This window comes from Hyaena hyaena, unplaced genomic scaffold (genome assembly GCF_003009895.1).
Source record: "Hyaena hyaena isolate Hyena2069 unplaced genomic scaffold, ASM300989v1 scaffold_18, whole genome shotgun sequence".
NCBI lineage: Eukaryota > Metazoa > Chordata > Mammalia > Carnivora > Hyaenidae > Hyaena > Hyaena hyaena.
The window spans coordinates 4,397,975-4,422,385 of NW_024080649.1; positions in this window are offsets into that span (position 1 = coordinate 4,397,975).

Below are 24,411 nucleotides of genomic sequence, written 5' to 3' on the forward strand. Positions count from 1 at the left end.
ACCTTAGGGTAACTTTCTGATTTATTTTTGGACAGTGCCTCATGTAGCTCATATTGGTATTAAATCCACCTTAGTTATCGATTGATTACTTAGCTTAGAGGCATTGTATAAAAGCCTATTCCTGTTCAATACAACTATAAATAAAACATTGAAATTACAAATGCTTATAAGGAGTGCAAAGTTGCATAGCTGGGATTTCAGCCATTGGAAGTCAGATGGCAAGACAGGTCATTGCCTCTACACCAGTGCCACTAAAATATAGTCCATAGGCCACCCCTAGTTTGTGAACCATTTGTTAGAGGTCCTCAACTAGTTGAGCACAGAAATTCAGAGAAGAATTTAGAAACTTTTGTAGTAATCTGTCTTTGCTGCGACAGTCAAGCCTCATTTTATATTCCTAGTAATTCATTTTATATGTATTTTACAAACTGTTAGTCCAGGGGAGACTGGATGTTAACAATAACAGCGATAGAAAGGTGTTCTTCACCACAAATAATTTGAAAACCAGCTTCTTGATCATCGTAAAGATGTCCACGTTTACCTAAACTAACAAGGGTTCCCTTTGAATGATTAGATCATTTTGGTGCAATTCAATGTTTGCTTACAGACCTTTAACTGTTTGAGTGCAGGGTGTGATCAAGAAAGGGCAGAACAAGTTAAAGCTCAGGTATTTCTAAATAGATATTGCAAAGAAGTGAAGATACACTTAGTTTGGGGTTAATGTACGTATGTAGGAAATGATCATATTTTACAACACTTCTATTTTGACATACACTTTGGGAAATAAATCTATGCTGTAATGCTACCTTGGATCCTAGAACGGTGACACCATATCCATATTCTAGAAGGGGACTCTTTTATAATGCTAGAATCAGGTTATCTTAACTAACTTTTTATTACCAGCTTGAGGCTTTTGGTTTTCAGAGGAGGCTATTGTTAGTCCTTTGGTATCTACAAGTCTCCATGGAGTCAAAACCTTGTTATCACAGGGTTCTATATGCCTCAGCCTCCACAGAGATGTACAAACATTTCAAAGCAAGACTTGTTCCCTCTGGCATGAGGAACAATTACCCAATTACCTAAGTAGAATGATAGGTGCCTATGACAGATTGTAGACTGGAGACATTTTAGAAATAATAATAACTTTCATGTTTAGTATACTTTACCATTTACAAAGCAAGTCCACCTCTGTTAATTCCCTTGATGCTCAAGGCTGGCCAGCAAGGGAAATCAGGAAGAGTTTATTGCCTCCATGTTAAGGCAGCCATCTGTTACCTAGAGCTCATCCACTCCACTGTCTGTAGATATCTATCCAAATACTGCCCACGGCCCACAGAGATTCCATGGTATGGAAGGAACCTCTCCTTTTTGTCATTTGTACATTGTATAATTGAGGAGAGTCTACAAGGAAGACACTGGTAGATTCCAACCATCCTCTAGGTTTTGGGGTTTTCTTTTTTAAACCAAATACCTGTGGGTGTTATTGGCTGGATTGTGACTAGAGGTAGCAGGGAAAAGGGAACACGAGGCATTAAAAATGACAAAGCACTTTCATTTGTGAGAGCCATCCGAGGAAGGTAGAAATGAACATATTTTTCTGAAGGAAAGCAATTTCACAAGCCCTGCCTGTGTACAGATGAGCAGGACAGTGAAGAGGCACAGGATGGCCTCCGACATTCCTGGGGAAATGTGCAAGATTGATGTTTTCTCATTATATGGGCTGGGCGGGAGTTTTATGCAAAATTCAAAGGAGAGAAACCCCAGCTCCTGCCTTCCTTTCATGGGGTCCTTCCTTGAACTGTAGATGGACAGATGTGACACTAGAGCAGATGCAGAATTACACAAAGGTGATGGGATAATTTCTGAGGAAGTTAGATGAGCCAGACATAACCAGGCCTAGCTGCTATAGAGGATAATGTTTCCTCTGGGGAAGAACACAAGGTAATAAATGGCTTTTGCAGCAATTAAACACAAGAGCAAAAGGTGAGCCTCTAACTCCATGGTGCCATCTCTTTTTTAAGAACAACAACAAAAACAACCATGAGCCATGGATTTGGAAGAACCATTCCCCTAACCTGGACACAAGCAGCTGTCTGATTTTTCTCTTAGTGAACTGTTCATGGCAGCTCCTTATGGGTTTCACAGATTCGACACTCAGTAGGAGCTGAGAGAGTCCCATTCCATCTTGCATTTGCTAAAATGCATTCAGAATCACATTATTATAGATTATGCAAGATTGGAACATGGTTGAGATGAAAAAGTAGCCATTGATGCTTCTGAGAGAAGGAAGTCAGACCGACCCCTTGGAGACCAAGCTACTGACTCTTTGTTTTTCCACAGACCTACTTGCCTGAGGGAACAGTTCAGCTATTCCTTCCTTTTAATTCCTGTGTGGGAGATGTGAAAACAAGAAGCAAGGAGAGAATATCCCTGCAAACCCCCATCACATACCAACAGCTCTACATATAAGCAAGGGTATATGCTCACAAATATATGTGCGCGCATGCACATACACACACACAGAGTGGAGTCAAGGTTTTAGAACTTTATGTAGACTGAGAAAAGGGGCTTAAGAACTGGAGTCCTGGAAGACAGGGACTCACTTTTACTTGGAATAACTCTGTGGCCTCACAGAAATCATTTAACTTCTCTGGGCCTTAGTTTCCTCATTTGAGAAAAAAATGAAGCTTTGGTTTTGATGACTTTTGTGATTCCTTATAGATTCCACATTCTCTGTTTAGAGAATTCATTTCTAAATGAAAGCCTCATTCAGGAAGGCTCATGGGTTGTGTGTGTGTGTGTGTGTGTGTGTGTGTGTGTCCATCCACGCGCACATATCCGAGCTGAGGGCAGCAAATAATGCAAGGTTTCCATTTTGTTCTCTCCCAAGCTCAACCTCCATAGATGTGCTCTCTCAGTCCACTCCTCCCCCTGCCTTCTGTACGCTTTTGATGGCCCCGTTATATCCAGACAGCTACATCTTCTGAAAATCATAATTAGAGAAAGGCTGGAATGACACATCTCTCAAGCCCAGAACGCGAGTGCAAACCGCACTCGATTCATGTTGGAAGCAGTTGAGGTAACCACGGCCCACTCGAGCGTGCAGAGAGATTGGCTGTATGCTCCAGCGCACCGTAGCATGTCAATACTCCTGAATAAACTAATCAACCCATTTGCACCTTCAAGAAAACGCATCTTGGAGTCAATGAAATAGGTGTGGTAGTGACAATACCAATGAGGAAAAAGAAGGGAATGGGTTACAAAGAAAAAAAAATGCTGGTTTTCCAAAAGCAAGAGAGGTGTTGTGTGTCTAGCAGCTTAGGGTGACATTGGAGAGATGCCCCAGGCGTCCAGGAGACTGGAGTTCCCTCTGCCTCCTAGCTCCATGACATGAGTCCCCATTGATGTTTCCACCAATGCCCCAGAGGGAAGAAATTTCCCAAGCCCCCTGTTCTTCTGCAGCTACTGTTTAGTAGAAATAACACTCTCTTCGCTTTTTAAGGATGTATTCTACACAAAGCTGGTTACTTGGATTCCATGGCTTCCTTTGACTTTTTCCCCAGGGCTGCTCCAGACCCACTTCTGGTTATATGTGTGTTGGAATGTTGCAGGAGTTCCTGGTTGATAGGACTGTGCCACTGTGTGCTGTAAATTATGGGCCATATGGGTCAGCTCATGTATAAATGAGGTCCTATAAGTGTCCACAGATGGCATCTGGAGATCCCACCCCACTCCTCTGATAAGGCTGAGTCCTATGTCTCCCTAAAGTGGGAAGCGGTCAGTGCTGTTCTGATAAGCTGTCTCTCAAATTCTACAAAAAGCCTCAGTTTAGAACATTTGCTGATTTCTGCAGCATAAATGCTCCTACTGTGATTCCCACAATAATGGCTACAGTTCACTCCGGGCCCCCACTACTCCTGAAAATGTGACCACTGGGTCTCATGAGCCACGGGCCAGCTCCAACATCCTACTGAAAGGGATTTTGATGATGCTAATTAGAATTACCAGCAGTGGTATGGTCTTCTTCCTTCCCCTTGAAGTGCTCAATGGTCTACTTAGCCAATTCTCCCTTTCCTTAGACTCCTCCTCTCTCCATTTCTTTTCCCTAAAAGGACATGTCTAGGCTCATGACTTTAAATTCCATTTATTTGCTGAAGACTCCCTCAATTATCTCTCCTAAACCCCAGACTTTTCAATTCACCCTCTAAATGATATCTCAAAGTTAGCACTTTTACAATAGGACTCTCGATGTCCTCCCCCCCAAAATCTTCTCCGCCAATCTTGCCTGGCTCAGTAAATGGCACCACTGCCTACTTGCTCAAGATAAGAGCTCTCCTTCACTCTCCGCATCCAGTCTGTCAGCCAGACCTGTTGACTCTATCTCCAAAACACATCCTGAGTCCAGCCCTTTCTCCCATCCCCACTACTAACATCCTGGCCCAAGTGACTATCATTGATCACTGAACCACTGCAATTATATCTTCACTGTTCTTCTTCATTCATTCTTGACCCCTACAATCTGATCATAGCCAAAGTTATCATCAATCTTCAGTCAAATCTTATCTTTTTCTCTCTCTTTCCCCTTATCTACCCATACTCACCACCTATACCCAGTTCAAGATTCCATTTCGAGTTGCCTCCAGACTCCTTATTCTTACTCTCTATCCTCACCCAGTATTGTTACCCTAATCACTATACTCCAGCCAGGTTACTCTCCTCTTCTATTCCTTATACACAAGTTATTTTCTGCCTTTGCATTCAGTTTTCCATCTTCCTGAGTCCCCAGGTCTTTGCATGGCTGAGTATCCTTACCATTCAGGCCTCGTTGTAAACATCATTTCCTCAGAGACACCTTCCCTGATCACCTTCAGTGTGTAGTTTATCTGTTTAGAATGTAAGTTCCATGAGGCCAAACGACCAATATCCAACATACATAACAAAGCCTGGATGGCAAAGTAGTCTCATGAGAGAGCAGCTAAAGGGCAACAAAGTTAATTTCTTGCTCACAAGAGAGCTATTCAGGTTCCTCCCTTCATGACACTCTGCTGCCTGCAATCAAAGCTGGATCCCTACAGATGCCACACAGTGGAAAAGGGATCAAATAGGAGGCAGCATACACTGTGTCTTAAGGTCTAGGCACAGACGTGGCTTACATCTTTTCCACCCTCCTGCTACTGGTAAGACTTCTCAACATGGCCACTCCCAAGTATGTACGAGGCTGGGAAACAGCCTATCCATGGCCTGGAAGGATACTTAAAATGCATTGATTGAATGAATGGACAGCAACAAAGAATTTTCTGGTTTACTAGGTAAACATTTCAGTTCCCTCTGGTTTGAAAACTATCAATGCTGTGAAGAGAGGTTAGGACGGTAAACTATAGCTCTCTCCAGTTTGATCCCATGTGGCATACTTGCACCATGGAAGGTATTCATAAGTAAACCCAAGTTTCAGTTATCACGGGATGGACACATTTTCCATCCTCTCCTCCCCTTAAGCCTATGCTCATCTTAGAAACTAGAAAGGAATGGAGAAAGATGTCTGTTGGGAGGCTAATAGAAAATACTGGGTCTTTCCCACTTTCAAACTCCCTACCTTCTTCTAAAACCCCTCAGCCACTTTTCCCCAACTTCAACAGAATACTGCATTCCTTTGGGGCCCTCTCCTATTTTTTTCAGGTAGGGTGATGATCATGAAAGAACAAAGGTGAAAAACAGGAATCTAATGGTAAGCTGCTGTTTTCCTCCAAACTTTGTCAAAAGCGTAACTCTACCTAAGACACTCACGTGAACACATTTAACAGAGTCCTGTGGGGCAGCTGGTATGTATAGGAACAAATAGGTAGATGTCTTATAGCTCTGCACTTAAGGTCTGCACTTAATAAACTTGGTTTATTAGTGGGGTATCTGTACTCTCCCATAGTGACTTTTGTATGTCAGGGACCCTATTCTGCAGTGAAGTCCAGTCTGTGGGCCTTTTTAAAGTATTAATCACATAATCACTTGTGAAAGAAAAAAAACAATGATGTTCTTTATATAGTGGTGTGTGTGTATATATATACATATATATACGTATATATGTATATATATATATGAAGTTTAATAACTTCAGAAAAATAATCCATTTGGTAATAGTTATAAGACCATTAACAGTGACTATGTACTAGATACTGGGAATAATGCAGTGTGCCATTAATTAAGAATTCATAAAGAAAAACTCATAGAGTACAGTGCAGGATTTCTCAGCCTTGATCCACTTTGCATTTGGGGCCATATGGTTCTTTGCTGTGGGGGCTGTCCTGTGCATTGTAGGATGTTTTGCTGTCTCCTTGGCCCTTACCCACTAGATGCCCCTATCCCCTGATAGGACAAATAAAAATGTCTTCAGACATTGCCAATGTCCCCTAAGGGTAGAATCACCATTATTGAGAACCAGTGCTGTAGTGAGGAAGTGCATGGTCTTTGGGGTCAGATCTGAGTTCACGTCCTGGCTCCACCAACTGTTAGCTTTAAAACCCAAGGGAAATTTCTCTACCTTTCTGGGCCTCAGTTTCCTGATCTGTCTAATGGTTTTATAAGAGGATGGCCTGAGGTAATGAATATAAGATGCTGAGGTCAGTGTTTGGCACAACAAAATAGGCTCTGGAAATGTTATCTAAAGGGTATGAAGTTTCATTTGCTCTGGAACCATGTAAAAGATTCAGTTAGTATAAAATGCAGACAGTCATTTATCATTGCCAGCTTTGAGGATTTCAACAGATTTTGTGCACCCTTGTATGTAGATCTGTTTGTGTCTCCGTTTGTGCAGAATTCTCTGAAATATTAAATAGGACATTAGTAGAGTCGATGACATGGAGATGCAAACAGCTAACAAGTTCTTGTTCTTAATTAATAATTCAGCATTTTCTAGCACTTTCCTTTGGCACAGCTGTTTGGCCCACTGGATATTGTGGTGGATCCCAAGAGAATATATTTTCCTGCAGATATTACTGTCCTTTTCCCAGAAATTAGGTCCCAACTTTTGTTAGTTTATTCATTGTGATTGGAGCTGGGAAGTAGCACAGAGTGTCGGAGGGAAAATTCATGGAAGGATAAATGTGTTCTTCTAGTAGGAACTGGAATTTATCCCCAGTGACTTTAAATTTGTGAACAGCTCCAGGGGCCCTGGGTGGTTCAGTTGGTTGAGCGCCCAACTTCGGCTCAGGTCATGATCTCATGGTTCATGGGTTTGAACCCCACGTCGGGCTCTGTGCTGACAGCTCACTCAGAGCCTGGAGCCTGTTTCAGATTCTGTGTCTCCCTCTCTCTCTGACCCTCCCCTGCTCACACTGTCTTTCTCTCTCTCATAAATAAAAACAAAACAAAACATTAAATTTGTGAGCAGCTCCAATTACTTTAGGTATCTATTCATCTCTCCTTCAAATTCAAGATCATTACTTTGGTAACAAAGGAATTGTGTAGCACTGAATGTAAAGTTTGTATAGAAGAAGGGAGAAGACCAAGAATTGCAGTATCAGGATGGTGAAATACTATAACAGTTGTAGAGGTGACTATTAAGGCCAATCATCTGACAAGAACATATTGACAAGTGACATGTTGATTCATCAAGGCAGTGTTAAGCTTAAATTGAGAAGATAGTAGGAAAAATATAAAGCAAAATATTTTTTTTAATTATATCTGAGAGAAGATAATGAAACGATACTAAAAGAACAATAGAAGTTTTCTGATACTTTAAAGAAAAAATACAAGAATGATGATCAGCAATAGACTTTATGCCCCAGTTTTCTGTATTCCAGCATATTTTATATAACTAAAAATCAGGGGCGCCCGGGTGGCTTAGTTAAGCATCCGACTTTCGCTCAGGTCATGATCTCGCGGTTCGTGGGTTCGAGCCCCGCGTCGGGCTCTGTGCTGACTGCCAGCTCAGAGCCTGGAGCCTGTTTCAGAATATGAAACACTCTCTCTCTGACCCTCCCCTGCTCACGCTGTCTCTTTCTCTCTCTCTCTCCTAGAAATGAATAAAACATTTAAAAAAAATTTTTTTAAATCAAAGCAAACTTGAAAGTTCAATGCAGGTATGAAGATGCTCTGTAAGACCTGAAAATTAAAAAGTAAGGTGTGGAATGCTTGAGCTAGTGAGTTGAAATGTGGTGGAAAATGTGTACCTATGGAAAAACAGAGAATGAAATGGAAGTGATATCCTTACAGGAAGTGATATCCTTATGGGAAAGAAATAGAAGTGATATCATTCTACTTCAGACCACCTAGTCAGATCACTTGTCTCATGTTTTATTATCTGTGACTATGAACTTGACATTTGCAAAATGCACCCTTCCACATCTGCTACATACCTCCTGTTAAAAATTCACGTCCCAAGACACCTAGATGACTCAGTTAGTGGAGCATGCAACTCTTTATCTTGGGGTTGTGAGTTTAAGCCCCACATTAGGTGTAGAGATCACTTAGAAATAAAATCTTTTAAAAAAAAAATAGACTTATGGAAACATTCTTGACCTTTCTTGTTCAATATTTCATCTATTTGAAGGTAAAAAAGGAGTAACTGCCAATTCTGGACTTAATTCTAATAAGTCTAGAAGAACCGGTGTTAAAATCAATTGGTGGGATACATCAATATGAGTTTAAATTTTTTAACTTTAATCTTAATTTTATCAGTTATTCATGCACATAGTTTTTATCAGTTATTCATGCACATAGTTTGTAGATACATACTTTCTCCAAGTCTCCCACCCAGTGCCTTCAGTCCAGAGACAAACTCTTTCAATTCTTTTAACTGATTCTTAGGGATTTATCTCCATGTATCTAAATAACATTTTTTAAAATTCCCATTTCCTAATTTTTATTTCTCGGCATCATCCACTGACTTCCCAACTATGGAAAATGAGACCCATATCTCTTTTTAATCCCCTTTCAAAAAACCACATAAAATTCCCATCCTCCTAGTATTGTGATATTATAATTTTTATCAGATCAATATTCAGCCTAGCTGAGCCACATAGTATACTATAATTATTCCTTTTTCTTTTCCTACCTGTCTCTGTTTTCAGTGGTTCTATTTTTGCTTTCCTTAGTTTTCATGTAGTAATCACAGTGATATCTATAAACTTTTCCCCATTTGTATACATCTCCTCTAAATATATTCAAGTCTTGAGTATTCTGTCGATTTCATTTTTTGTTCATGTTTTGTTTGTTCATTTTTGAGAGAGAGGGTACAAATGAGGAAGGGGCAGAGAAAGAGGGGGACAATGCATCTGGAGTGGACTCTGTGCTGACAACAGAAAGCCTGATGCAGCGTTCAAACTTACAAATCATGAGATCATGACCTGAGCCAATTGGACACTTAACCCACTGAGGACCTTATAAAGGGTCCTCCCAGAGCTTTCTGACCTGTGTGCATCAAGATTGGTGATCCATAAATCTAAAGTCCAACTCTTACCTCAGGCTATCTCTTCCCATCATCCAGGAATTTTTTTTTTCTTCTCTGTAATATATTGGAGTCTGTTTCCTGCATCCTGTGTCATTTCATCCCTATCCAATAGGAGCTACTGTTATTAGTTCTGTTTTGCAGATGAGTAAACCAAGGCTTTGAAATTTCCCAAAGGCACATGGTATGGGCACAAATGGCACAGCCAGGCCTCAAATCCAGAATCCATCTGACACCAAACCTGTGCCCTCAGCTTCTCACTGAGCAGTCATAGCATGCATCTGGCAGTCATGAGGTGGCTAGCTGCTGGAAGCTGGGGGCACTCACAGGTGGCTAAAGGCCTTGTGTGGACTCTGCTTCCCATGTTCAGGACATTCTATTGTAACATTACTATTTCAAAGCACTTTTACAGCCCCTGACTCACTGTCCCTAATGGCAGCTTCTTATTTCTGGGATTAGTGGGTAAAAAAATAGCTTCTGGGCATGTGACACTATTCTCAGGTCTTTAATGTCAGAAATAATGATCGTGTTAAATTGGAGCTCATTACCACAGAATGAGACCTCATTGAGCCCTCTTTTTGGGGGGTTGTTTAATGATTTTTTTTCCTTCCCCCCCTCCCCTTCAGTAGCTCTGACACGGTACACCAGGGGGGATGTGGATGTTTGGAGTGGCAAATTTTTAAATAATAAAAAAGATCTCCTTTCATCCATGTAAGGAAAAGGGTTCATCCTCCATTGTTCTCACCAAACGCTGGCTGTTCCTTTGTTATGGTCTCAGGGAAATTTCCTGAGCCCCTTAAGCCACTAATGCCGGTTGTATCCCCAGCAGCCACAACACGTGCTTAAAGCATTATATTCAGCATAGCCTTTCCCATAATGAATCTGACAATCCCATTTTATGATTTGTTGAGTGGTTAATTCCAAATACACCGGACTGTAGAACCAGCTTTCTGGAGGCCTCTAGCACTGGCACAAAGGCATGGTATTACCATTCTCAGAGGGCAGCACATGGCCTGATTAGACCATGGCGTTACCTTGTGCCTGGGACTACAGAAAGAGGGCAGCCATCTCTGTTTTCTGCCCTCTGGAAGCTCCTCTGCTGACCTATCAGAACTATACTGACAGAAGTAAAAGGCCTTTCTTGAGGAAAGACCCAATGTTCTCCCAGCCTTCTAAGTTTGAAAAGGACTGTGACATCCAGGAGCAGTGACAGGGGGCAGGGAGCTTACTCTACACCACACAAGGAACAATACAGGGACTGGAGCATTTACTCTGGGGAAGCAAAATACAAAGGTAAGTCTTGTCAATTGTCTCCAAATCTTGATGTGCTATCTTATAAAGGGGATCGTCCCCCTTTCCTGACTGACCACAAAGGTCAAAATGGGAACCCATAGGTAGAAATGATAAGAAATTAGATTTTTACTCTAAATTTAAAAAGAGATTTCTTTCTTTTAATTTTTTAAATGTTTATTTCTTTTTGAAGGAGAGAAACAGAGCATGAGTACAGGAGAGAGACAGGGAGACACAGAATCTGAAGTGGGCTCCAGGCTCTGAGCTGTCAGCACAGAGCCCAACACGTTTGGGGCTCAAACTCACAAACTGTGGGATCATGACCTCAGCCAAGGTCAGACGCTTAACCAACCAAGCCACCCAGGCACCCCTTAGAAGAGCTTTCTAAGAGCTGTTGGGAAACATTACAGGCTTCCCTATGAGCAATTGTGTGTTCCCGTATACTGGAAATGTCCAGAGCAATGGCACAGCCACAGATATTCTGGAGGAGAATCACAGCTTTCAGTAGGACTAATAATCTAAAATACATCTTATAATTAGAGGGTTCAATGAGTCCAAGAAATGGAGGCTTACGAATTACTTTTAAATGGGAGACAGACCTTTTGGCAATGAAAGAGAAGAAAAAGGTTTTCCAGATATAAGGTGCTACTTTATAGATCAGTAGTAAGCTTTTTCTTAAAGGGCCATAGAATAAAGATTGTAGACTTTTTGGAACATATAATCTCTTTTGTGACTGTTCAACCCTGTTATTGTGCAAAAGATAGTATACAAGCAGACAACAGATAACTACATGTTTCTGAGTTCCAATAAAACTTTATTGACAAAACAAGCAAGGTGGGATTTGACCCATCACCCCTGCTTTAGAGGACACAGAGAAGCCCAAAGAATAAAAAGACTGTGTTAATGCCACCAGCATGCTTATGAGTATCCAATCATGTACAGTATTTACAGTACACATATGTACATATTTGTGTGGGTGAATGCATATTTGTTTAAGTGTGGCTTGGGGAATAATGAGTAGGGACAGAGAGAACACACATCTGCACACAGAAAGATAAAGCCTCTAAGGTGCGCTGGTCTTGGGCTGCGCAGACCAGTTCTCTGTCACAGTGATGTAAAGGCTCCAGCCCCAGGGGTACCCCAAGGGGAGTTGTACACAGTGTCTGAAATTCCTACTTCTTCACTCTCTTTGCTTTTGGCATCTGCCTTGTGAAGGAAAAGGTCGAAGTAAATGTAACTTTGTCCTGAAGGAGGGAAAACACAGTTCCCCAGATTGGCTGGTTGTCACACAGGCCTTCACACAGGGAATTCAGGCCAGATTAGTGCCTGATGCAAACAGGCACGGCAAGGAAGTACTCTGCTTCTGGAAGGGAGGTAGCAAAGGAGCGAAACAGAGAGACGAGGAGGAGGAGGGGAGAGATTTATTTGCATTGCCGGCTTGGCAGATTTGCTTAGGGATTACCTTGCTTCTGTGCTTCCAACCCGCTGTCCATTAACTTGGGCCAGTCTTGGGGTCATTTTAAACAAAATATTTCCAAGCAGCTGGTGAGCATTTACAGAGACCTTTTTGAGCCCTTGATCTGGCATGATTAGAGTTGAAGGTGGCGAAAATACTGCAAATTCCAAGTGCCTTGTAGTCAACATACTTTCCTGGAAGGTTGTTTCTTCCAAACCACCATGCTTTGCTGTTCTCTGACCACTTCCCCTGTCAACTTCTCCTTCTTTATACATGCACCCCTTTTCTGCATCTGAACCTGGTAAACCTACTACCCAGGTTGCACCCCGGGCCTCTCACCGGCCCCAGACATGCACACACGTCCCCTCAGGCTCCCCAGAAGCTTCTCCGCCGCCATTTGCTGCTGGCTCGCGTTTCCACGGCGGCCATTTTGTCACATCTGACAAGAGGGAAAGCACAGCCTCCCCCATTCCGTGTGAAGTGCACTGTGTAGCGCTGATTTTTTTTTTTCCAATCATCTCTAAATAGAGGTTTCTCTCCCCCTCCTACCAGCTCAGCACCCGAGCGCGCAACGAGCGTGCCCTGCATTTGAAATCTGACATCTCCCTCTCCCTCATTCACTCTGTCTTCGGCTTGGCAGAGCGCTTAAAAATTGGTATCCCTTTAACTAGGCGAGCTATTCTTCTGCTGGGAGATGACCTTTTATACAGAAGATAGGGCTGTCATAAGTGATCTCTGATATATGGAAGTTTTCTGTGTGTTCCGCAGAGGAACGATACAGCACAGAAGAGCAGTGGGTGTTTGCAGCGTGTTTCTGTGCCATGTGTGTAAAGATGTATTATATTACTTTATACGGACCTGAATAAATTATTACCAGTTCTTGAAAATACTGCCAGCCCTCATGAGGTACATCCGTTCAATTTTTTTTTAATTAAAAAAATTTTTTTGTCCAATTCAAAGGCTCTTGGGGGAAGTGATGGGGGGAAATCATTGAAAATAAGAAAATTGTCATTGGGTTTTGTAGAAATTAACTGTATTCAAAATTATGAAAATAATCTTTAAATAATTCTTCCCTCAGACTTGGGAAATGAAAACAATGAATGGCTTTTTATTCTCCAAGGTAATAGGTTATCCTCAAGCCTTCAACATTACCCCTCTTATCAGAAGCCTAATGTCTGATTTTTCTCCCAAGCAGAATATTATTTTTTTTTTCAAAATGTTAATCTATATTACCATAGAGTTGTGGGATTCGTGACGCAAAATGAAATGTGAAATTTCCAAAGTGGGAATGATTTGCTTGCCTGGCACAAATCCACTGGGTCCACACTCTGTGTTAATGAGTCTTAACTTCAGTACCTTGTCATTTGCTCAAATAATGCTCATATCATGGGTTATTAGTATACCAAGGACACAGGGCTCATGCAGTCTCCACTGTCAGATGAGATGGAAATACCAGGGATGTGCTGATGGCCTGCAGTTCCCTCTATTTTGTCAGTTAAGCAAGAATCCTGGGATGACTGCTCTTGGAGGGAAAGAACTACTTCCCTTTTCCCCTGAGTTCTTTCTCCAAGCTACTGCAACACTGTATTTTGAGGGTATTCTTACATTATGGAAGAGAGAGTATTTAGAGACCTCCTGGTTGATGCCACCTTTGACCAAAGAGAAGGAACTCCTATGTGTCAGGAGGCCCATGGTTGTCCAACCCTATACCAATCCTAGGATTGTCCATCGGAAATCAGTGATGGTAATGATCTCTTAGAACTGTGTATTTTAAGACCTGCGTGTTACCCAATGGCCCCTCCTATCTCTGGGATCCCTCTTTTGACTTCTACTCATAGGGCCAGTGTTTTGATTCTCAAGGTCATTACCTAAGGACTGTGAAGACCTCCTGTGTCCCTTCATTTAGTGGCCATTTTCCAGACATAATCCTAGGAATAGCTCTGTTGCTGTGACTGAAGTTCCAACAAGGAGATCCTAAGGTTGGGTTGAAGAAGGAATTGTTCCCTATAAGGAACTAAAACAATATTAATATTAAGACCGTAATATGATTTTTACTATGTAGTAATAGTTTTACAACTAACCACTGTATGCATTATCTCATCTCATTATGATAACCCAGCAAGGTAAATATGTTAAAAATAAGGAAACTGGAGGTGCCTGGGTGGCTCAGTCGGTTGAGCATCCGACTCCAGCTCAGGTCATGATCTCACGGTTTGTGCATTTGAGTGCCACATTGGGCTCTGTGCTGACAGCTCAGAGCCTGGAGCCTACCTCACATTCTGTGTCTCCCTCTCTCTCTGCCCCTCCCCCATTCATGCTCTGTTTCTCTCTGCCTCAATAATAAATAAACATAAAAAAATTTTAAATAAGGAAACTGGGATTCAGTGTATTTAAACTTACCATACTCACACACATAAGTGGTGGGCCTGGGAATGAAATTCAGATATGATTTCAAAACTAGTATACTTGATTCCTAAACTCTTTCTAATCTGTTTACTAAGAGAGAGAGACAGAGACAGAGAGAGGGAACACACATTGGTTAATTTATGATTGAGATGATGCTATGAGAACCTGGAATAGTACTAAGGAAAACATTACCTGCTATCGTTTTTCCTGGGGTGACCTGCCCTTTGGTAGTTCTTTTCTCAGTTGACTTGAGACAAAACTCATGAGTGTTTGGAACAGAATCTTTCTTATGGAAACAGAGAATGTTGTGGCATGAACCGGTTGTGGTTAGAGAGATTGGAACAGCCAGGGTCAGTAAGCAACAGCAACTTTGGTGATGGCCAGACAACAGTTCTTTTTCACATGCTCTTCTGCAAATCTACCAAAATGTGTCCAAACATACAGGAGTCTCAAGAAGTCTCCATGAATGGCAGGAATGCACATGGAATTTGATGTTCATAGGGAAAGTTTTAGTAACTTTTCCTGTTAGGATATATTTGTTTGCAGCTGGAAGGCATAGATATCCCATCTCCAAATGGTAGAAGCAGAAGATAAATGAGCTCACATAACTGAAAAACTTAGGGTAAGGTCCGTTTGGATTGGTAGCCAGGTCAGAGGTAAAATTTGATTAGGGACTGAAATGAGGCCACCAGCTTTCTTTTCTTTTCCTGTCACTTGGAGCTGTCTGCTCCATACAGGTCCCTTTCCCTGAGGGTTTCCTCTCAGGGTCATGAAGTGGCTACAGCAGCTCTCTAAAGACCTACATTCTCTCTCTACAGATGTTCTAACTGAGGAGGAACATATTTTCCATGGAAGTCCCCACAAAAGTTCCTTGGGAACCTACTGGGTCACATAACCATCCCTCAGCCAATCATGGTGGCCCAGCAGAAATGCAGTATGCTGATTGGGTTAGGCCTGGATCAGTTGCTGTATCTCGGGTGTTTGTTCTGCCTGAACCAAATGAACTGGAATGGGAGGAAATGCTCAGTATGGCTACTATCAGGAAAGGAGTACATGGATGTCGAAGGTCAGAAGGCAAGATCTGTCTAGCTTTTTGGCTCTTCTCAAATGTATGGATGAACTAAGTAGAGCGTTCCAGTCCCTTCCCTTCCCTTGGTGAGTGCTGCTAGGCTTGTATCAAAAAGTAAAGCCAATGAAGCAAGGAAAAAGATGCCCAAGACCTTATTTGGTTGTAACTTACCCAAGTTTTGTGAAGCTGCAGGACCAAATTCATAGCTTGTACATGGTTGGTACTTGAGATTTATTCGTTCATCATACCTTTATTTTGTTTTAGAAAAGAATGTCCTAGAACTTTGCTGCTCAAAGAGCGGCTCAGACTATTTGCAACAGTGTCACCTGGAGGCTTCTTACAAAGCCAGAATTGTTGGCCTCACTTCATACCGGCTAATCTAGACAGTGGTCTGGAGCAGGGGTCAGCACGTTTTTCTGTAAAGGGCCAAATGCTAAATATTTCAGTTTTGCAGGCCTTATGATCTCTGTTGTAGCTATGCAAGTGTCCCTGCTGATAGAGCCCAAAAGCAGCCTGTAAAGGATATGTAAATGAATTGTTCTGGCTGTGTTCCCATAAATCTTTATTAAAAAAAAAAAAAAAAACCACAGACTGAAGACTGAGGACACATTTGGCCCACAGCTATAGTTTGCCGATCCCTGGCCTAGGGGATAGACATCATGGCAGGAATTAATGTCATCTAGTCTTACCTCTACTTTGCATTTTTACATATCCAGATGCATTATTAGAACATGACTCTAAAATAAGCTACTCATTAATCTGTTTATTCAGAGCATATTGAGTATCCATTACTTGGGAGCCATTTCAGTAATACAAAACTGATCGCAGGGATCCGGAATTTCCCAAGTGCCTATAATGTGATAGTACTCTCCAGAAGGCACACACCCTTCTCAGTACGCAGGACTGTGTGCATGTGCACAGTTCAAGGCACTGCTGTCAAAGACCAGCAAGTTTGACAAGGGTGGCCCGTCTCCCTAGGAACCAGACCCAGGATCATTCATGAAGAATAGAACATCTGCAGCTTGCCCATATACAGCTGTGAGATGCAGACTTGCAGAGAGCTAACAGTGTCCAGCCCCACCCCCCAGTTCCTTCAAATCCACTTTCCTTTGCTGGCTCCACAAGGGATTGCAGACAACAGAGAGGCCCCCACAAAGATAAGCTGCACAGAGCTCTATGGCAGGCTGCAGGGTCCCTCTGTGGAGATGCTATTCTCTTCCCTTTGCAGCAAATGTCAGCTCTGCTGCCTCTCCCCAGCAGCTCACGTCTGTGTGTGTTCTTTCATTTTTCTCTAGAGATCCCTCCTGTCCAGGATGTTTTTTATTTTACATTTGAAAAAGCAGAGACTCTGCTCTGAGCCTGAGTTACCAGCTCTAGGCCCAATGCGGTTGCTGTGCCGCTTCGGATTTTCGCCTCTGGCTCCCTACACCTGGAATGGGGAGCGGGAGCCCTCCTCTGTGCTGTCACTTCAGCTGCTGGCCCAGCTGCACGGTGGGTAGAACCCACTTCCTGGCTCAGGAGAGGCAAGTTGTTACTTCACTCTGACCGCTTACCAGAAAACTCTTGGCTTCACCCATGGAAAAAGCGACTCACTACCAGCTGGTTGGGTCCTCACACCTCAAGAGCAGAGAAGAAATTATTCAATGCAGTCTTTCCCAGCCAGGGGCTACAAACACCTGCCTATCCCCTTCTGTGTTTGTCTGTGTTGCCTCTTCTTTCTCAGTCTCATCCCCTTCTTCCCATACCTGGCCTCATTAGGCCAAGAATTCACTAATACCTCGAGATTGCAATGAGTCTTCTTGTTTCCCCACCCCCTCTCCATAACCAGAGCCGAGAAGGACCATCAGACTGAACCACATGGGCCAGTAAGGTAGGATTATCTCAGGACTCGCCCTGGCCAGAGCAAGCTCTTGGGTTCAAATGACCAGTGACCCACATTTACTTCCATAGAAAAACTTAAAAAAGTCATACCGTATTCTTAGCTTTGCCCCCCCTCCCCCCACAAAGAAAGGATCAAGGAGTCAGCCCAGGACTCTTGGCCGAGAAGCCATAGGGAGCATGGCATAGATGTTTTCATCAAAACCAGCCCGTGTTTATTGAACATCTATTAAGCCCTCTCTGGGGAGTCTGCAAAAACATCTTGGCTGGCCTCTCTGGTTCTATGATTGCCCCCTGCCCCTGACAATCCATTCTCTATGCAGCAACCTGAGTGGTCCTTTTAAAACATAAATCATTATTACTCTCCTGCTCAAAACTTCCAAAGGCTTCCAATTTTACTTAAACTAAACTCCATACCCTTTGCCCTTTTTCCTATTGGGCTTTTGGTCTTTTTCTTGCTGATTAGTAAGAGCTCTTTGAAGATTAGGTACATCGGTCACCTGAGGTACAAACATTTTCCTCAAATCTATTGTTTTGTCTTTAGACTTTTTATGACATCTTTTGTCATATAAAAGTTTTACATTTTTATGTAGTCAAATATGTCCAACTTTTCTTTTATGGCTTCTGGTCTCTTGATTAAGATGGATGTCCTTCTTAACATGATTGTACTTCTAGTCCACCTGGATTTTTCTTCTAAGAGGTTTTTTTTTTGTGTGTGATTTATATTTTATAGTTAAGTCTTTACTCCATTGGAATTTACTTTTGTATTTGGTCACAGATGAAGAGAACCAGAGGGAGCAGGAGGATGCTAAGATTATTTTCCTCTAGACCAGAGATTGACAAACTATGGCCCACAGGCCAGTGCTTATGTTTATAAATAAAGTTTTATTATTATACATCCATGGCCACCCATTTTCATATTGCCTTTGCTGTTTTTACACTATAATGACAGAGCTGTGCAATTGTAACAGAAACCATAACCCACATTACCTAAAATATTTACTGTCTCTTTACAGAAGAGATGGCTAGCCATTTGTGCCACTATAGTTTGTTAACTAAACCACCTCTGTCCTCTGAAATGAAATTGTCTTTTGTCATATATAAAATTCTAATGTGTCCTAGAATCTTTTTCTGGATTTTGCCATTCTGTTCCACTGATCTCTTTGTCTCCCTGTCTCTGTCTCTCTGCTAATATCACTTAGATTTGATTACTGTGACATTACATCTGGAAAGGTATATCCTTTTCTACAATTATTTCTCATGTTTTATTTTGACTGTTCATTAATTAGAATTTAAAACATTTTTATCAATTTCCAAAAAGAACTGCTGTAAGAATTCTAATTAGATTTGCGTTGAATATATATACATATATATAGCATTAAAAGTATATATACATTGCATACATATATACATACATGGAAGAATGGATGGTTTTCCTCTCAAAGAAAATACTTTTCTATCTTTTCAGTCTCATTTTGGGTTTTTAAATCAAATTTTACAGTTTTATTCATATAGATCTGCGTTAGTCAAGGTCTGGTCATAAACAGAAACCACACCAGTAATTTGAACATGGAAAATGTATATAAAGTCTTATTAACTAGTGAAAGGTAATTAACTTCTGAAAGAGTTAAAAGAAGACTCTAAGGAATACAGGAATAGCAAATGCAGGAAGCAGCTATTATTTGTGAAGATGAAATAAAGAACACAAGGATGAAACAAAGAACTTGGAAGAGGGACACCCCCCACCCCCACCACCAAACATGAGGCTAAAATTCAGACATCACTGGAGAAGCTGTAGCTGACACAGCAAAATGCAGCCTGGGTTCAAATTATTTTATATTAAATTCATCCCAATGTATTTTTTATAGTTTTTTTTTTTTAATCTATGGTAATTTTTCCTATTCTCATTTCTAGGTACTTACTACTAGTAGAGAGTGAAGCTACTGATTTTTGTGTATTTATCTTTACTATCTCTACTAAATTGTCTCACTTATTTGACTAGGATTTTGCTGGAGTCTCTTGGGTTTTCTAGGTCTTCAAACTTATCAGCACAAAAGAGATAATTTTATCTATTTTTCTGTATATTGATACCAGTGATTTCATTTTCTTGCCTCAGTGCATTTACTAGTTTATCAGATAATGTTAACTTTAGCACTTTATTCTGCTGTGTTTTTTTTTTTTTAAGTACTTAATACCTTCTGTCCTTACTTAATGTTTTTCTCCTAGATATGTCCAAATCTGGAAGATGTGTATGAATACCACCACCTCATTTTCTTTCAATGAAAATCTTCTTGTATGTTTAATGATTTTTTTCTTTATATATTTAGCTGTTATGTTGTATGGTGCATACAAGTTTGCTGATATTGTGTTTCCCCTGTAAACTGTGCTTTTTAATATTATACTGTCATGCTTCATTCTATTCAGTACCTTCAACCTTAAATTCTACCTTTTCTGAAATCCATATTGCTATTTTTGCTTGCTTTTTTTTTTTTGGTTTTTGTTTTTTGCCTGGAAGTTTCCACAGTAACTGTGTTTTTAGATTCCAGCACCTCTGGTTGTCGTTTCCAGTGGATGTCAGTAACCCTTGATGCTACCTGCAGTTAGAAATAAACATTGCATATACACTCTGTTCTTTCCATACCATTTCACCCCTAAAATGACAGTGAAACTAGTACACTACCAAGTAAGATAAAAATAACTAGTTTAGTAATATCCAAAAAAGACCCCAGAACCTTTGTTCCTTACTACCCTGGACATGCTTGATTTTATTTTTGCTCATGTTGACCCAACCCCTTCAGTCACACAAGACCCAAATGACCAGCAAGATACTCTTACTTTCTGCTTATAGTAACAGTGACTTTCATGTATTGAGTCTGGCTCTACAGCAGGCACTTCACCTACTCTATACACATTATCATACTTAATCCTTACAGTAATCTGGGGGTATACATTACTATTCTTGGTATATAGATGAAGCACATTAGTTAGCATGTTTGTGGAAACACGGCCCATAAAGAGCAAAGATAGAACTTGGCATTTGTTTTGTTTTACTCCATACACCACTTCTCCCTTCAAGTCCATCAGCCCACAATATAGCTCTACCTTGTGCTGAGAATGGGACTGTGAGGTCATAGAAACATAAAGGGACAGTATTCCAGAATAACCCAATAATTGCTATTTCACCAACTTGACCAGATTGGTACTAATACTACCATAACATCTAGTTGAACTGAACACCTTTACTCCCTTATGACTCAGAAATCAGATAGTATCATTAAAATATGAAAGTTCAGTAAAACTCTTTCATTACAAGGTTTGGTGTTATGCAGATATAAAAATATGTAAAAAATGGATCTCCCTTAACTCTCCATTGACAGATTCCCCTCCATAGAATCATGGGAATCACCCACACCCTGTGTTCCTGGGACTTTACATAAGACATTGGTATAAAATAACTGCAAAGTATACTGTCTTCCTCCCTGAAAGTTTTACGTTTAAATTAAGACTTGTGCTTTCAAAAGTTTTTAAAAAGTAGATGGCACAGTGCACAGGGAGGTGCTACAGTAAGTGTCTCAGAATGTCAGAGCCAATGTTCTCTACAAGAAAGATTTAAGGGGATAGTGCACTTGAGCTAGGCATAAAAGGAGAAAAGAAATTAACAAGCGAAAAGAAGGAGATAATAAGATGGGAACAGTGAGAGCAAAAGCATGGAGAGGGATATATATGACAATGGGAAAGAATGGGGAGTAGACCCAGTTGGTCAAGGATGAAAGTTTGTGAGAAGAGTTATAGTGGAAGGTAATGCTGGATTATTTTGGTTCATATCATGCTCCGAGAAAAGAATCTGAATCTTATCTTGTGGGGAGCAAGAAGCATTTGAAAGCATTGGAACAGAGGTAGTAGGTACACAATAATTGCTTAGAGTCATTAATTTCACAATGATTATACCTAGTGGTCTGGAGTGGAGTGAAAAAGAGAACTGCTTAGTAACTGGTACGAGAATGAAACAGACATTTCACAAAAGAAGAACTTTGAAGGGCCAATAATTTTTTACTGTGGAGAAAAGAATAATAGCTTCATACATTATTAACTAAATGCACAATAAATCAACTATGAGGTAGCTTTCTTTACCCCAGAAACGCAAAACTATTTTAAAGTATTATAGTCAATATTATCAGAGAAAGTGACCTTGAGTCTTGCGTATGCTACTCTTGGGCATGTAAGACATTTCAGGGAAGAATTTGGACATTTGGACCAGGATTTCCTAAAACATCAAAAAGACTTTGACCTGTTTTTCTCTCTGAAGAGTAATCATAAAGAAATCACAATCATGAGGCAACAAGCCTGTGTTTACCATTCTAGATACAGGGGCACCAGGATGGCTCATTTGGTTAAGGGTCTGACTTCGGCTCTGGTCATGATTTCACAGCTTGTGGGTTCGAGCCCCACGTTGGGCTCTGTGCTGACAGCTCAGAGCCTGGAGTCTGCTTCAGATTCTGTGTCTAGCCTGCCTCTCTATGCCCCTCCCCCCTCTCAAAAATGAGTAAACTTAAAAAAAACATTTAGATACAAAAACCTCCATTGCAGCTCTGCTTGTAATAGCAAAAAATAGAAGCAACTTCACTATTAAGGGTGAGGTATTATGTTAAATAAATGGTGTATTCATGCAGTGCAGTACTCCATAGCTATTAAAGATGTTGACCGTCAATAGCAGTTGAGATGAAAATATGATCATAAGACAGTGTTTTCCTCCTTTCCTTTTGGTGTCCAGAATCACCTCTGTCATAAAGCAAGCATGTAAGTCTGCAGGGGTCTGTTTCTGGACTTACTCTTCTGTTCCATTTTTCTCTTGCTGATACCACACTGTCTTAATCATTATAGTTTTGTAAGTCTTGAACCTGGTAGGTCTAATTCCCCCGACTCTGGCTGTTATGTGAAGAACAGATTTAGGTGGAGATACAGAGTAAAAGCAGGGTGACCAAGTGGGGCACTCTTGCAATACTTGGGAGTAGAGGTGGCAGGGGAAATGTTTTTGAAAACAGTTGGAGTTACTCTAGTGCTCTACAAAGCACAGGTTATTAAAGGACGATAATAAGAATTTCTTATCCCATATATTGGCAGCTCAGTGAAATATCTTAGATCCTGGAACAACTCCTCTCTGGTCAAACCAGTTTCAAAATTATGAAGGAAAAGAAATCAGTTGCTAAGCAGAATGTTGAATTTAAGGTTCTGTGTCCCCTGGATCACCCACCATGTCTTCCATTTATGCATCTAGATACAGAGGAGGAGCATAGTCCTTCCCCAACGATCACATACCATAGGTCTTTCAACTACAGTTTCCAGAAAGTGTGAACCGTCTCTTATAAGTCATTGCCATTGTAAACACTGTGAATTAAGACAACATTGACTTGAGGCAAGAGTGAAAGAAGTGCAACATTGTCACTCACACAACAAACATTAAGAAATCCCAAGTGATTTTGCTTTTTTAGAAGAACTAATAAATGATGCCAAGGGGTTTCCTCTTTCCATGGAAGTAAAATGAATTAAAGGTTAGCAAGTAAGTAGGTGGTGAAAGCCTTGCTGACATGGCTGAAAAATTCTATGGAAGAGCTGACTGTAGGTCCAGGAAAGAAAATGGTCCAAGACCTGAAATAATTTTTCAGGAGTTTTCTACAATATTAAAGAATTACAAAAAGTCAGTGATGACCGTCTTAAATTGGAAATATTCTAGGATTTAAAACTCTAATGTCAATAATTATGATCCATTAATAGCATAGATAACTCATTGGTTCTATACTAAATATATATATATATGATATATATATCATATGATATATCATATATATATATGATAAAGTAAAAGGCAGCTGTTTATATTTTTAAAAAGAAATCAAATGAAGAATCAACTATAACTTTAAAAAATTTACCTATAATGGGAAGAAGGAAACACAATGAAGAGGACCATGATGAACATCAAGAGTTAAACTTGTTGGAATATACTTTGTTTTGTACATTTGCCCTTAGAACTGTGTAAAGATTCACATATTAGAAAACAAAAGTAAAATTTAAATTTTTTAATGTTTATTTATTTTTGAGAGAGAGAGAGACACAGAGTGTGAGCAGGGGAGGGGTAGAGAGACTGGGAGACACAGAATCCAAAGCAGGCTCCAGGCTCCGAGCTATCAGCACAGAGCCCTATGCAGGGCTCAAACCACAAACCACAAGATCATGACCTGCCTAAGTCAGACACTTAACCGACTGAGCCACCCAGGTGCCCCAACAAAAGTAAAATTTTTAAAGCCATTCTTAAAATCAGGATGAAATAAATGGACCCAATTTTGTGTTCAGTGGGTGACATGACCACAGAGATGGATGGATTTGTCTAAATGAATTTAAAACATAGGAGTTTGGTGTACATAATTAAAGATAAAAAGAACTGCAAAAAATATTAAACTGTTTTCAGTAATGACATTGTAGATAGTTATAGTGTCATTGTTTTTCTAAGACCAGTGGGTATATGGGGTGGGAAAAAGCAAGTATTTAGATTAGTGTTTAGATGAGATTAGCATTTAGATTATATTCAGAACTGAGATTTCTAGCATGGGTAGAAGGAAATAGACCTAAGGATCAAGAAGTTAAATAAAAGCCTTATAATTCTGAACTTGATTAGAAAGAATCGATATGAGCTTACACTGTATTTTATCTTAAATATATGTATGCCTGTATAGTTCACGTAATTTACATATTAGATTACATATATGTGTGTATGTGTATGTTTCCTTAAACAAACAATTAGCACATTAGCAATGCCCAACCCTAGCACCCAGATTGTGGTCTCTAGATATCATTTCTCCCTGAAAGAATCCAGGGCTC